This window comes from Pogona vitticeps, chromosome 1 (assembly GCF_051106095.1).
Source record: "Pogona vitticeps strain Pit_001003342236 chromosome 1, PviZW2.1, whole genome shotgun sequence".
Taxonomy (NCBI): Eukaryota; Metazoa; Chordata; class Lepidosauria; order Squamata; family Agamidae; genus Pogona; species Pogona vitticeps.
Genome location: NC_135783.1, coordinates 37,210,722 through 37,225,701, shown reverse-complemented (window position 1 = coordinate 37,225,701; position 14,980 = coordinate 37,210,722). Strand labels below are relative to the sequence as shown.

General features: G+C 38.9%; 1 long non-coding RNA gene across 1 annotated transcript; it reads left to right on the top strand.

Annotated features, from left to right (window-relative positions):
* The first annotated feature begins 1,868 nt into the window (after positions 1–1,868).
* Positions 1,869–9,117, top strand: LOC110075408 (uncharacterized). Its single transcript, XR_002299961.3, has 4 exons — positions 1,869–1,954; positions 2,154–2,356; positions 7,378–7,505; positions 8,743–9,117. It is a non-coding gene; the product is annotated as an uncharacterized LOC110075408 (long non-coding RNA).
* The last annotated feature ends 5,863 nt before the right edge of the window (positions 9,118–14,980 follow it).

Here is a 14,980-nt window from a genome sequence, read left to right as displayed (position 1 = left end):
GAATCCCATTCATTATGGAAAAGTGGTGATCACAAGACAGAGGAGTCATTGATTTCAGAAAATCACCTCTAGGAAAGTCATCTGGGCAGCAATTACTTTTGGGAATTAAAAACTCCACTCATCCCAAGGCCCCCAGTGGCTGGCCTGTAATGAAGGGGATTCTATGGGACCCTCAGGAATTTTGCATGCGGGGGGGGGGGGAATCAGAATGTTTAATTTCCAAAAAAAGAAGCCACAACTGATGTCATCATCTGAATTACACAGTGCAGCTCCATGAACAGGATTTCAGCCACTGTGGGATAAGCTACCATTAGTTGAAGCAAAATCTCCCTTAACTCTTGCCAAAGTTCACAGTTGACTTTATTTCCTTATGATATATGTCTGATTTATTCCAGGTGGCTAGACATTCCTATAATTACACCAGCTGTTTTCCATATTGTACTTTAGTCATCACGCTGAAAAGCTTATTTCTGGACAGCATCCAGAGATCTTTTAAACCCTGGGCTCTATCTGTACTGGCACAGTTTTTGTTCATATCACTTGGGGAGCTTTTCTTCTTTTTGTTCCCTTTTGCATTTCAAGTACATAACCGAATCTTGCAGGGCAGAATTTGAAAAAGTTATGCTCTGGTGAGATAGTCCAGTCAGAAGGTCTGGCTTTTTCAATCTTCTAGCAGCTTTCTGGAGCAGGTTTAAAAGTTGGAGAATAGGTTTTGCTCTCAGGCACAGTTTGATTATCCTGTCGCTGCTTGACTTAAACCCAGGGTGCAGATACAAGCACAAAACAGGCAGGCCCTCAGTTAATGGTTGTTGTGGGTTTTTCAGGCTCTTTGGCCGTGTTCTGAAGGTTATACGTTTCGCCAGTCTCTTTGGCCAGCATCTTCAGAGGACAGCACTCAGTTACTTTGGAGTACTTGAAGATTCCACAGTCAAGTGTCTGCCTTAGGGCCCATTCATCCCCATTCGTCCAGAAATAAAGCAAATCTGTCTTACTCTGCTTTAGACTTTGCAGCAATACTTTTAAAAAGCTAGGGGAAGGCAGAGCAGAAAACTCCATTTGCTTACCACGCCTGATGTTCTTGCACTGTGGAGTCACTGCTTGATTGTGAATATTTGCTTGATAATGCGGCTGTGAGGATGTATGGCTTTCACCCAAAGTTGTAAAGGCAAATACGCTTCCACTAGCTTCTAAGAGCTTGGGAGATCACCAGAATGCAAACTGTAGATCTCTGGCCATGTTTTGCACTTGCTCTAGTAAGAAAGAGGAACCTGCATCTTTGCCTCGCTTGCCTTCCCTGGTGGCCTTTTGTCTCAAAGGAGAAGGCAACCTCTGCCTTAAGATAAATTCTTTCTGTTGACTCGAGGGAGGATAGATAGGAGTAACACAATTCAGAGCAGCAGGTCAGCAGTTCAGCTGTTTCTTCTCCCCCTTTCCTTGTAGTGTTGGTAAAAACAGCAAGAAATTCCAAAGGTTGTTTTGGCTCCCTAAATGCTTGGCTTCAAAAGCTTCTTCAAGAGCTATTAAGAAGCTATTTAAAGGGAGTTAAGCGTAGTTTAAAAAAGAGACTACATACATATAAAAATTAAAAGGGTTGAACAAAAACAAAAGAGCAGAAAAGCGAGGGAAAGCTGCTGCCGCACCCTACCGGAAACGGAACCTCATTTCTAGAATACAGTGGTGCCTCGACTTACGAATGTCGCTACTTACGAACATTTCGACTTACGAACAGCTCCGGTCACAACATTTTGCTTCGACTTGCGAATGGGAGCTTCCACTTATGAACAGAAAAAAAGGCAGGGGAAAAAGGCGAGCAATTCAGATTTCTAACTGTAGGTGGCAACGAGGCTTTGTACTGTAGTTCTTTCACCTTCAGCAGTTAGAGAGTGTGGCGGCGGCGGCTTGGGAGAGCCTCCTGCTTCGGAGTAAGTGTGTGTGTGCGCGCGTCTGCAGGGAGGTAAGCTGCTGTTTTCTCCTTTTAAAAAACTGTTATGGGTGGGTTTTGGCTGGGGCGTGTATGTTTCTGTGCTGTGTTGTTGGTGGCTTTAGTGTTTGTTTCTGGAGTTTTTTTCTTTTTCTTAAACCTCAGCAGTGGAGCGCCTTCCGACCGGGCTTGCCTGTGTTCTTTTTAATTTTTTGGTGATTTTTTTCTTCAGCTGGAACGGGTTAATCGGTTTTCAATGCATTCCTATGGGAAATGGTGCTTTGACTTACGAACATTTCGACTTACAAACAGCATTCCAATACGGATTAAGATCATAAGTCGAGGCACCACTGTATTCCTGAAACCTCTGAGCATGCGCAGATAAACCCTATAGTGTGAATTCACAGATGACCACTCGAAAAACCAGAGTTACAGGTAAATAACCTCTCTATTTTTTCTCCGACCACTATCAGGAGTGGGGACTCAAAATTTCCAAAAAGCCCTCACCTTAATTGCAAGGATCACAGAAAAGGAAGAATACATGTACTCAGAATTCCCACATTTAGTACTTTGCACACTGCTCTTGGAGACACTTTTAGGAGCAAAAATTGATACAATGGCAAATCATCTCACTTGACGCGCACACTTCTACCATGGACCCTGTGTATATAAACCTGTAGTCTAACTATCATGCACCATAAATCTATTAGTGTTTAGAGTGTCACAACCCTTCTGCATTTTTGTTATGCATGCTGAAACACAGTACCATGGCTACTTTGTTCAAAACTACTCTTCCCTCCAGTTTCTCTTTGAAAAATTTTCTCTGTCACAGATATCATATATGATAGCCTGAGACTGGTATAGGCAGGGAAATCATATAACAGAAGCCTTGTAGGAGATCCTTTTCTTGTCCCCAAAATGATTAATCTTAGTGCCTGTCACTGCCTGCCACCAAGGGAAATACCAGCAACAGTAGAAAGCAGTAGTCTTCCCTTGACACTGCTGAGGACAAGGAAATAGCTATTTTCCCCCTGCTGGCAAAGAGGTACCTTCTACGTGCTTATCCAATGAGGTTAGAATCGCTCTGTCAAACTAAGAATACAAGTACATCCAAAAAAACGGAGCATATATGTAATCCTTCTAGCTGCTGGAAAAGAGCTTCATGGGCATTGTGAACTGACAGATCACAAATAAATAGGCCCTAGATTAAATCAATATGCCTGAATTGAATCTATTATAATTGGAATGGATCATGACATGCAGCAAGTTTCGTTGGAAAAGATAATAATGTTAGTAGAAGTGGAAGATATCATAAAAGGTGGAAGACCCAGCCTGAGATAGGTTGACTGAATAAGGGAAGCCATGGCCTGTAGCCTGCAAGACCTCTGCAGTGTTGTTAATGACAAAACCTTCTGTAAGTCTCAAGTTCTCAGGGTTGCCATAAGTCAGAAGCGGCTTGATAGCAAATAGCAGCAGCAGCTGTCTTAATTCTTCTGTCACTCCAAATCTCTGTATAACAGGAAGGCACTAGCTAAAAAAGACCTAGAATGTGGAGCAACATTGCCCTTTCACATCTGGCTTCCAGAAGACTGTTGTAAAGAATTGTGAAGAGATGCAAGTGAGAAGGCCGTCTCCAGTTGAGATCTATAGTTTTTCTTTGATCAGACACTTCATAGGAGGTACCCATTCCAGTGCACCTTGAATTTGCAACTATATGAGACAGATCATTGTCTGTCCTATGCACCGGGGATGTTTTTCTAATTAGAGTTCACACTGCTCCGTTTCCTTTGGGATGGTGTGCAGTTCAATTTACATTTGAAATACTTTGGCAACAACACAATGCAAGATCACTCAGAGCTCCAATTTTAACAGGTTCACATATCAGTTTCAGTTGTTTGGGGCCAGAATCAGGATCTACAGAGAGTGGAAGAAACCAGTCTGTTTGCTCACTTGACAAAAAAAAGTCTAACTGGTAGTTTCATAGCTGCCAAGAGAGCAACAGGCAAACCTTACTGACAGGAAATGATCTAAACCACAGCCCTGAGACAGATGTGTGTGTCCTTGCCAGAAGAAAAGTCTCAGTTGGTAAAAGAAAAGAAAAGAAAAAAAGAAAGAAAAAAGCTCTTTCTGATTTGCAGGGAGTGGAACAGGAATGAAAGCAGAGCAGAATAGAAAATGCTGTTTCAGATATTTGACACAAATGAGCTGTTTCTAACACAATGTAGCTACAAACAGGACTAAGGCCATCTTCCAACTAATGACAAGCATTTTGTGTAATTATCCAGCTTTCTCTAGCGCTGTAGTCTGTTGAACAATAGCAGTTATCTCTCAGGATTATGCTGATGTCAAGAGGTATGGGAGTGTTGCAATAAACATTTGCAAATTAGTATCAGTATTTGCACAAATACAGTATGTTGATAATCCCAGACAGTAATTTTGTGTTCTGGTATTAGTATGCCAGTTTTCAACAGCATACTTAAGGAGCACTTAATATTTCCCCACTGCATCATCACTTTCTCCACACAATAACTTAGAACAATGAGGAAATGGAACGTGTGTGTAGGCTTCACATGGCTGTGTGTACCCTCGAAATTTGGGTTTCTCACTGAGGTGGAGAGCCTACACATCAGCAGAGTCTCTTATCTTCGTTCTCCTTGGTCAACAACATATGTAAAAGGCAATGACAGAGAGTAGCAGGACTACATATTCCACTCTAAGCATGTGGATGAAAGCAAGTACTGTATACTAATGCTGAAATATATTGTTTACAGTGGGCCCTCGACTTACAGACGGCTCGACTTACAGACTTTTTGAGTTACAGACTTCTCTGGCCACAAAATTTAGGTTCGACTTGCAGCCAGAGAATCGACCTACAGACCAGAAAAAAACCAAAATGGAACAAAAATGGCCGGTTACGGCATTAATCGGTTTTCAATGCATTGTAGGTCAATGGAGGCTCGACCTACAGACTTTTTGACCTGCAGCCACCGTTCCAATACGGATTAATTCCATAAGTAGAGGGTCCACTGTATTGTAAACATCCAGAAGCTGAGCAGACTAAATGTTGTTCTCTACATTTCGTGTTCTATGTTAAAAACTGCAAAAACTCCTTATTTTTTCTAGAAATTCCTAGATTATGTTAGTCTGTTACAACAATATCAAAGAGATTTGTGGCATCTTTTATCTTTTTTAAAATTTTATTTTACTAAGTTTGAGATACAGTAAAGACGTACTGAGCAAAAAAGAAGAAGAAACAAAAATACAAAAAGGGGAGAAGGGGGAGGGGAACGGGAAAGGGGCTTCACAAGGGTTGACCAATTTTATAGTTTCTTCACTCTATGATGCTTTGGATCTTCTCATGCATTTTTCAGTTCTCCTTTGAATCACTTTTTCCTTAATTGCTAATAATAATCAAAAAGTTTGTTACACAACTAATAAAGAGTAAAAAAATGCAAAATCTAAATTATACATATTGTTATCTGAAATTCTGTGATTCAAAGTTACACACCCCTAGGTCAATATTTTCTTTATCTAATATAAAGTTTCATATGGGTTTCTATGTTTTTTTAAAGTCCATTAGACCTTTGTCTTTTAGAAGCTCTGAGAGTTCTGCCATTTCAAGAACTCTGAGTAGCCATTCCTCTACTGTTGGTACTTGCTTCACCTTCCAATATTGCACATAGACAAGTCTTGCCGCTGTTGCCATGTATCTAATAAGTGTTGCTTTATTCTTTTCTGTTTGTCAATTATGCTTAGCAGAAATAATTCAGGTATCATTTGCAAATTAGATTTCAATATCTTTTGCATTATTAAGTAAACCAATTTCTAGAATTTTTTTGATATCTTACATGTCCACCACATCTTGTGGCAACTTAAAGATTAATGTTTATTATATGTTTATTATAGCATAAGCTTTTGTTGGATGCAGGAAACTACAATCCATAAATTGTTGCGATATAATAATACATTTGGCAAAATGCCGCAAGAGAATTCATTGGGGTTTTTTCCTTCTCTGTTTTGGAAGCCAATTAAATTTATTTAACAGTTACCATATTTCAGACTTACACTTGTCACACGAAATGAGAATCCATCACTGCGTTATCTTACTTTGTTAACCATGAGTAATTTCTCCAGTAACTACCATAATTGCTAATGAAACCCATATTGATCTTGTCATTGTTTAAGATGCAGTGTCCTGCTGCAGTTGGCCTTAATTGTACTGTATTAACAGAAGATACATTGGGGATTTGCAAGAATAATGTAGGTCAAAGGCATCTCTTAGATGCTTCTTAGAACTTCTAATCATGTTGGCTTCCTCCCCCCCCTTCCCCAGTTGAACAATAACAGACTATCCATTTACTGAAAAATTATTTTTGTCGAACTTCATGCTTCTTCAGATGTTTCCCATACAATCAATGGAATCATGCTGCCATATTTTATTTGACTCTTTGTAGGATAGCCATCTGTTTCTATAATGGAATAACTCTTACATGCACAATGGAGATCAAAGAGCTCCAAATGATACTGCTGTGTTGGGAAAGGATGGCATTTCCCTATTAACAAAATCTGGTGTGCCAGTCACAAAACTACTGTATATTTTGAGGGAGAATATCTAGAAATCAGAACAGGTTTTATCAATAATGGTGTCTCAAGAAGAGACACTATTGATCCAAGATCCTGATCCCAACACCTGCTCATAATTTGCTACCAGTTTCCATTTTCAAAATACAGCTCACAGTCCTCCTTTTGCTTCTGCATGGGATTGGTAACTGAAAGTTCATGATATTTCCAGAGGAAGATATTATAATGCAATTGTTCAATCTCATTCATGGAATATTACAGGAGGTCAAGACAATATTCTCTTCACTGACTTTTCAGTGTTCTTTTTGCACTCCGTTTTCTCACCACTTCTCTTTTCCTATCTTCTCTTTTCCTTTCCGCAAAACACCAGTTAATATGGAATATGGAATGGCCAAACTGATTGGTAACATTAGGAGCCATCTATCCAGAAAATCCTGAAAAATAGTGCTAGACTGTATGCTGGAACCTCCAGTTGCTGATCCAATATAGCTACAATCTTTTTTATATATTTCTCTCCTTGTTGTATATTATAAGCCCCTCTAGGGGTTCCCAATCAGGGTAAGTAAGTGAAAGGGTTGGTAGATGTGTGCAGGAGAACTAGAAGCTAATTCCCTCCACTTCCTTGTGTACTTCTCTTGCTCTCTACATGTCGATTACAACTTTTTAAATGGGAAAGCTTTCTTTCTCCATGGAGGTTCTCCACGTAATTTGGAATCCTTGAAAATTACAATTTGTAATCACCTGAAGATTCTCTGTGCATAAAGTCTGCCTAGTGCAGATGATCACAGTTCATAGGGGGGCAACAGAAAAGGGTAGACATAGCATGTTCCTCTCATCACTAGCAATGCTATTCTTCACCTGCTTTGTGTTCACAGGGGCATATTTTAGGAATTTTTCTTGGCAGTCCTAAGTGGCAGAAGAAGTACGATTTTGTTTTCGTTTGTTGTATGTTTGCAACATGTTTTTGAGGTGCAATATCAGAATTGGCCTGCTAGAGGGAACTGTGAGTATTTCATGATTTTTTTTTCTGGAGAGCTAGCAACAAGATTAATAATGCATCAATAATGTGGACTGTAGAGGATTAGTCTGTGGGTGGAGCAATGATAATGATAATGATTTTCTCACTGAGTTCATTTTTGAAAACAGAGTTCCACGATATAGTCTGGATTGAATCTCTTGGTCTTCATCCTGTCAATTACTATTTTACATGGATTTAATGAAAAAGAACTAGATTTCTTGGTATATTGGTAGTCCAGCCCACATATCCACATAACCTCTTTTAGTAGTTTCATGTAGAGTATAAAAGGGGACAGGGATATGACAGAGCTCTGTGGAATGCCATAGCATAACTGCCAAGGAGGAAAGCAGGGATGGGCAAGCTCAGTGGGTTTGGGCACCAAATTTGTAGCCTTTGCTACAAACATGGGCCACACAGATCCCATTAAAAGAAAAAAAAAAGCTAAGAGGCTCTTTCTTTCTACTGCTGCTCATGGAGGTCTCAAATCACAATATTGGGTTAACCAATTTTTTTAAACTAAAAAAAAATGGGATCCTCTTGGGAACCCTTGTGGGCTGCAGAAATGCTTCTGGGGCTACATATGGTCAATGGGATACACTGTCCAATCCTAGGTAAATCAGTAATCTCCCCACAATTCTTTTGAGAACTACCATAGAAGTAGAAGTAGAACCACCACTACTCATAACCCAGTCCAACACCCAGTCCAAGAGCATTTTTGATTGATGACACTGAAAACTGCAGTCAGGTCTAAGAAAATCCAAAATCCTCTACCCCTTTCTTTGTAAAGGTCTTGTCACAAGGCAATAAAGGCAGTTGCTCTCCAGACCCTGAAAACTGAACCTTGATTTAAAATCAGTCTAGAAAGTGAGTTTCCTGTAAGAATGTCTGAAATTGCCCATGGACCATTAACTCCCAACCATTGCCTAGAAACCATACCTGTTTTCTGAGTTCAGGTTAGATATAGTGGTTAAACTGCAGTACTGCAGTGAAGGTTCTGCTCGTGACTTGAGTTTGATCCCGGGAATTTGAGAATAATTTTGTAATGTAAGCAATTGACTTATTAGTTGTGGGTTTGTGGTCTGTGTTGATCTTAGCTATAGCATATTCTGTATTAAAAATCAATTCATTTTTGTTCTCATGCCATGATTACTGCATCTGCCGCATTTTGAAGATTGTTCTTGACTGAAACTTTACACAATTATCATACTTTTCTCTTTTTCAGCCATTCATCTTGGACAGTTTGATTTGACAGCTTGACACAAATGTCACAATGTTTAACTATAAGCAAAGCAGAACTGGAATTTCAGTGTAGAAACTAATAACATCTGTAGCTTGTAAAAAATTAAATTAAAGGAGAAGCTACTCTGCATGGCTTCCCTTTAATTAAATCGAGACAGAGATGATGTAGTAATTAGGTGAACCTGTCTATACACAAAACATTCATCATCTTTCAATACTGCTTAAGGCTTTTTATGGAGATTTTGTGAATTGTATCTTAGCTACTACCTTAGAATGGCTGTTCTCTTGAGAAAAAAAAGCTAATAAATTACAATTGAAGTACTTAAACATGGACAGAATAAATGGAGTTGGAAAAGAATGAAGACTGTTGTGTTGTTTTGTAGTGTTGTTTTTTCCATTTAAACTTCATATTATTAGCAGATGGTGTTTGTTCTTAACTGTTGATTCGTGACATTCTAAGACCTGAAAGTCTACCCTACCTAGAAACCTAGAGGTTGAACAGTATGTTATAACTGGTATCTTCAAGAGACTTCTTGAAAACTGCAAGTAGCATATGTAATGCTGATGTGAAAGCTGGGGAGAATTGCTGAATATGAGAAAGGTCATCTGTGGATGGATAGCTCACCAGAAGCTGGGAGTTGATTCAGCGCTGAACCCCCAAGGAGAAGAACCAGCTAGTGTAGCCATGGGCAAGCTGCACAGTTCCAGGATGTACTCAGACAAACAGAATGATAAAGCACTTCTGAGTATTCTGTATCTACAAAAAACATGGAAAGGGTTGCCATATCTCTGAATCAACTTGGTGGCATGTATTTAATATTATTACTGAGCCTCTTATTGCCTCCCTGTTCTCCATTACAAATAATCTGGGCTTCTGTAATTACATTAGTCATGTGAAGTTCTGCCATTAAATTATCTGTTTCTTCCAGCTGTGTGAAATAAATATGAGGAATCCATAAGAAAGAGTGTTTAAATACAGCTGGCACCTCAGCTGCTATTCCACTCCCTGCCTGCCTATTGTTCTACCTTCCTTCCTGCAATACTTTGATAATACTACACTGCTACCTCAGTGTACCAGTCTAACAAGGTTCTACACAGGGTTTTCTTACAAACAACACTGAAATGAACCTTTGGTCTTGAATTAAATTAATGAATGAACCTAATAAAACTGAAAGCCGGCTGAATAGCTCAGTAGTTTAGTTATCTGGCTACAGAGGTTGGGGCTTTGATTCCCCGCTGTGCCTCCTGTGAGTAGAGGTAGCCTGTGTGGTCTTGGGCAAGCTGCACCGTCCCAGGGTTCCCCCAGAGGAAGGAATGGCAAACCACTTATGAGTATTCTCAATCTGAAAACCCCCGAAGAGGGTTGCTATAAGTCAGAATTGACTTGACAGCACATGATTATTATATTATTAGTAATGAAACCAAATTAGTGAAATTAGTAATTGAATAATACAGTGAACATATTGTGATGAAAGCTTGATGATATGATAGAGAGCTTGTAATTCCTTTCATAATTTCTGAGAAAACAAGACAAGGATCTTGATTTCTAAAGTGAGGAGCAACCGCCTTTAACATGGTGGTACAGCATGTGTATTGCGTACAGAAGACCGCGGTTCAGTCCCTGGCTGATCTCTCAAGTTAAAAACATCTTGTATAACAAGGCTATGCAAGACTGTACCCGTAGAAAGCCTCTATCAGAAGCAGCACAAGTTCTGAGCTTGATGGCCCCACGGATGTCTGAAATTCACCACCAAAAAATGTATGAACATTCTTGTTCTAATGTAAACTAGTATATTGTACTGTAAGTAGATATACAATAAAACTCACCAAATGCAGAAAGCTGCGACATAACCAATATACAAGTGACTTGTATACTGAATCTGTCTGTTATCCATTCAAGTGGAATTTCCCACCTCCTATTCCTTTCTTTCTCATATTTGTAACTCACTATTATGTCATTGCTTTCTCATATTCTTTTGTGAGGGAAAATGCTCATCTTATCATCACTGTTCAATGTCAGAAAGCATAATTTATGTAACACAAAATAAGAAAAATAGCTTCCTAACCTACTGTTCTGTTTGTCATGTCATGCTAAATTACCATATATAATTCATTTCCCATATTTTTATATCTTTTCAGTATTAAAGATAGCTGTAATAGAAACATTTTAAAAAGAAAAATCTATGTTTAAATTAAATAATATGTTGCTTCTTTTCATAATTACTGTCATACTGTGCCCCCCTGAAAAATGGATTCAGATGTGTGATCTATTCATCTCACATTATTAACATGTCTAATTAGCTAGATCCCCTTAGGCTGACATTAGAGGTAGAAAAGTTGAATAAATATTTTGCAGCACAAGAAATTATTTGGAAAACACTTGGTTGATGGTCTATCAAAAATAATAATAATATGCAATGGGGTTGGAAGTGTTAAAAATGCAGGAACCTATTATTATATGTGGTGGACATGCATAAAAGTCAAAAAATATTGGACACAGGTGTTGGAAATAGTGAAAGAAATTACTCAGCAAAAATTAGATCTAAAACCTGAAATGGTATTATTGAATATCATGCCAGAAATCAATGATAAGGAAATGAAATATTGTCTAATGTACATACTCACAGCAGCCAGATTACTCTGGGCCCAAAAATGGAAAAGCAAAGAAACCCCAACGATAGAAGAGTTGTTAAAGAAGCTATGTGACATAGTAGAACTGGACACACTCTCAGAAGCTTTATGGGAACAACCAAGAGACTATGTAAAACAAAGCTGGAAACTAATATATTTTTGGGCCCAGAGGAGGACAGGAGTTTAGGACAATTTTGATTATATAGGTATATGTATTCAGTTCACACTGGGAACCCAGCTGGAGAGAACAGAGAGTCAAACGAAGCTGGAGTCTCTGACTCCAAAGGGGGGAGGGTTTAGCGTAGTAGGAGGGTGTATTTTTGTCTCTGTATTGGTGTTTTAGCTGTATGTTTTGTAGTACGTATATTAAATCAATTAAATAATAATAATATGCAATGCAGAGAAAGGAGTGAGACAGCAATATCCTAACTGCTTATGTCCACTAAATTTATATCTTGTTGGTGGTATGGTTACTTGTTTGCTGAAGAGACAAAAGTATTCCTGAGAGCATTTCATAAAGGAAAAAGAGGAATCAGGGGGTCAAACTGGATGTATTCTCTTTGCTTTGCTTATTAGCTTTTATTTTTCCTCCTATATTTTATAAAATATAATTATAAAACTATGACCTGTACAGCTTTCTTAGTCCAATTCATTCTACGTATTTTAAGACTGAAGGTAAGTGATATAGGCATCATGGTGAGAAGCAATCTGAGAAAGGAAGCTTGAAGACAGAAATCTGATACAGGCAGAGGAAGATCTAGATGTGACCCTTGTTTCTTCTCACTCTCAAGGTTGCTGCACAAATCCTGCAACTATGGACACAGCCTGGCTCTAGATTCAGAAGCCGTACTGATTACTTCTCATAATCCTTTTGTCTTCTTAGCATTTATTAATTAATTACTTATTTGAAATATTTTTACTCTGCCTTTCTCCCCCAAAGCACCCAAGTGTATATTTTGTCTAAGAAAAAAGAAGATAATCCTACCATACATGGTCAACCTCTGTAGCACCTCATAATAAGTAAAGGAGACTGTCATTTGGTAATGTGAAAAGTATAATATTTCATGGACAAGTCAGACTTTATTCATTTTTGTCTGAAAATACTGTATAGTTTGCATACCAATCAGCGACTTTAAGCCAAGATGAAGCTTTTTAGATCATGAATATCAATCAGTGGAGGGCTTTGAACTTTGGTATTAATGACAAATATATTCTCAATACACCCTCTCTCTTTGAATTCAATACAGATATATTTATCCTAAAAACTTAAACAATAATTTCCTCATCATGGTATCTTGGGTTGACTTGAAAAACAGATTGTGCCTAAGGTAGGGCTGGGGACTCAGGGCCCTCCAAATGTTGTTGGACTCAAAAATCCTTTAGGAGTTTCTCATCCAACTGCTGAAGATGATAGAAGTAGTAGTCCAACAACCCCTGCAGAGTGTCACAAGTTCTCCATCCCTTAATTAAAAGGGTGTTTAATGCAAGGGTTGCCTTAGGGACTGACTCTGCAACTCTCCCAAGCTGTATCAGGTGAATTAAACAACTGTCATTTATGAAATATTTGTATGTTTTGTTTCCTTTGCGCTCTCCCTTTGGCTTGGGCTCCAGAATGTGTCTTACAGATGCCTTCTTATATCAGAACACAAGTCCCCTGCCCACTTTGTTAAGTTACACAGGATTTTACAATAGCCTGCCTGAAATACTGTTATAAATGGGATGGGGTGACATGTCTGAAAGACTAACAGGAACTCATTCCAAAATTTCACTGCAACTCAATTCTTCAAAGTTGTCACATTGATTCTTATAATTATTTCTACACTTCGAAGACTGAATAGCAGACACTAAAATCCAACGTACAGCCTTAAACTGTGTACTGTGTTGATCAAGTACAGTGCTGTTCTGATTATAGTATTTATTTCCATTTATTTGTTCCATTTACAGTGGACCCTTGACTTACAGACGGCTTGACTTACAGACTTTTTGAGTTACAGACTTCTCTGGCCGCAAAATTTAGGTTTGACTTGCAGCCTGAGAATTGACTTACAGACCAGAAAAAAACCAAAATGGAACAAAAACAGCCTGTTACGGAATTAAACGGTTTTCAATGCACTGTAGGTCAATGGAGACTTGACCTACAGACTTTTTGACTTGAGAACTGCCTTCCAATACGGATTAAGTTCTCAAGTCAAGACCCCATTGTAGTAAGTTATTATGTGCAATCAAGTCGCCTCTGATTCAGAGCGACCCCATGAATGTGCCATCTCCAAAATGTCCTGTTCTCAACTGCTCTTCTCTGCTCTTATAAACCCAAGCCTGTGGCTTCCTTTAGGAAGTCAGACCATTTCATACTGGGTCTTCCCCTTCTTCTGCTGCCTCCACCTTTCCTGATATTATTATCTTTTCCAGAAAAACTTGCCTTCTCATGATGTGCCCAAAGTAGGATAGCCTCAGTTCCAATATTTTTGCCCCCAAAGATAATTCAGGCTTGATTTACTGTAAGACCCACTTGTTGGTCTTTCTGGCAGCCCAGGGTATCCACAAAGCTCTCTTCCAGCACCACATTTCAAACAAATCAATTTTTCCCTGTGAGTTTTCTTAACTGTTCAGCTTTCACACCCATACATAATTATCAGAAATACGAGAGTAAGTATGATCTTGATCTTTATATCCAGTGACACATCCTTACACTTGATGCCTCAGAAAGGCATAAAATGGCAGTTTCATAATTCCTGTACCAAATCCTTAAATTTATCTCAACGCAACCCTATGAAAGTCTGAAGGTTGTATTCTATGGCAGAAAAACCAGCCTGGGTACAGAGCAGGTCTTTTGCCAATTCTATTTCTGTTTTTTCTTGCTTTGTTTGGTTATTTTGGAAACACTTTAAAAAAAAGAAAAGAAACAACCACTACAGAATTAGCAAAGTCCTGCTCCTCACACACTGCAACAATATCCCTGGGACATTAGGAGTTTTAGATCTATGGATTCAAAGCCTCATTCGGCCTCCTGGTTTCTCCCCATACCAGTTATGGAGGCACTGCCAACAGGGAATGGTGCTGAAGATTTCCATGGAAGGAAACCATTGGAGTGAACCTGTCTTTCTGCTCCCAGAAGGCAAGGTCCACAGTGTTTATTGGTCCTTTGGAACACTCCCTGCCAGGGACAATAAAAATGTGCCCTGAAAATTTTAATGCAAACTAGCTAGTTTTCCAGGTTTCTATTTTGGGAGAAAAGTTAAATTACAAATGTTAACATTTCTGCAAGTCAACTAGGAGTAGAGTACAGATCTAAGACCAGACAGGAAACTCATACATGCATTCTTGTAATGGGTAGAGAAGGATTGGAGCAATAAGGGTGAAACACCCCCTTTTTTTCAATAAGAGGAAATACAGATGTTGAAACAAAAGCGTTTGGTGCTTAAGAACATTCAAAGCTTGCTGGCAGCTATGAACAGGAAGGCAAACAAGAAATGTTGTACTTCAAAGCAACACCCAATTTCAAATGAGCATATCCAACCTTTCTTTGTTGAATCTTTAGCTTGGATAGGCTGTGGTGAAGGCTGTACTCCAGAGTCATCCCTGTATCAGAA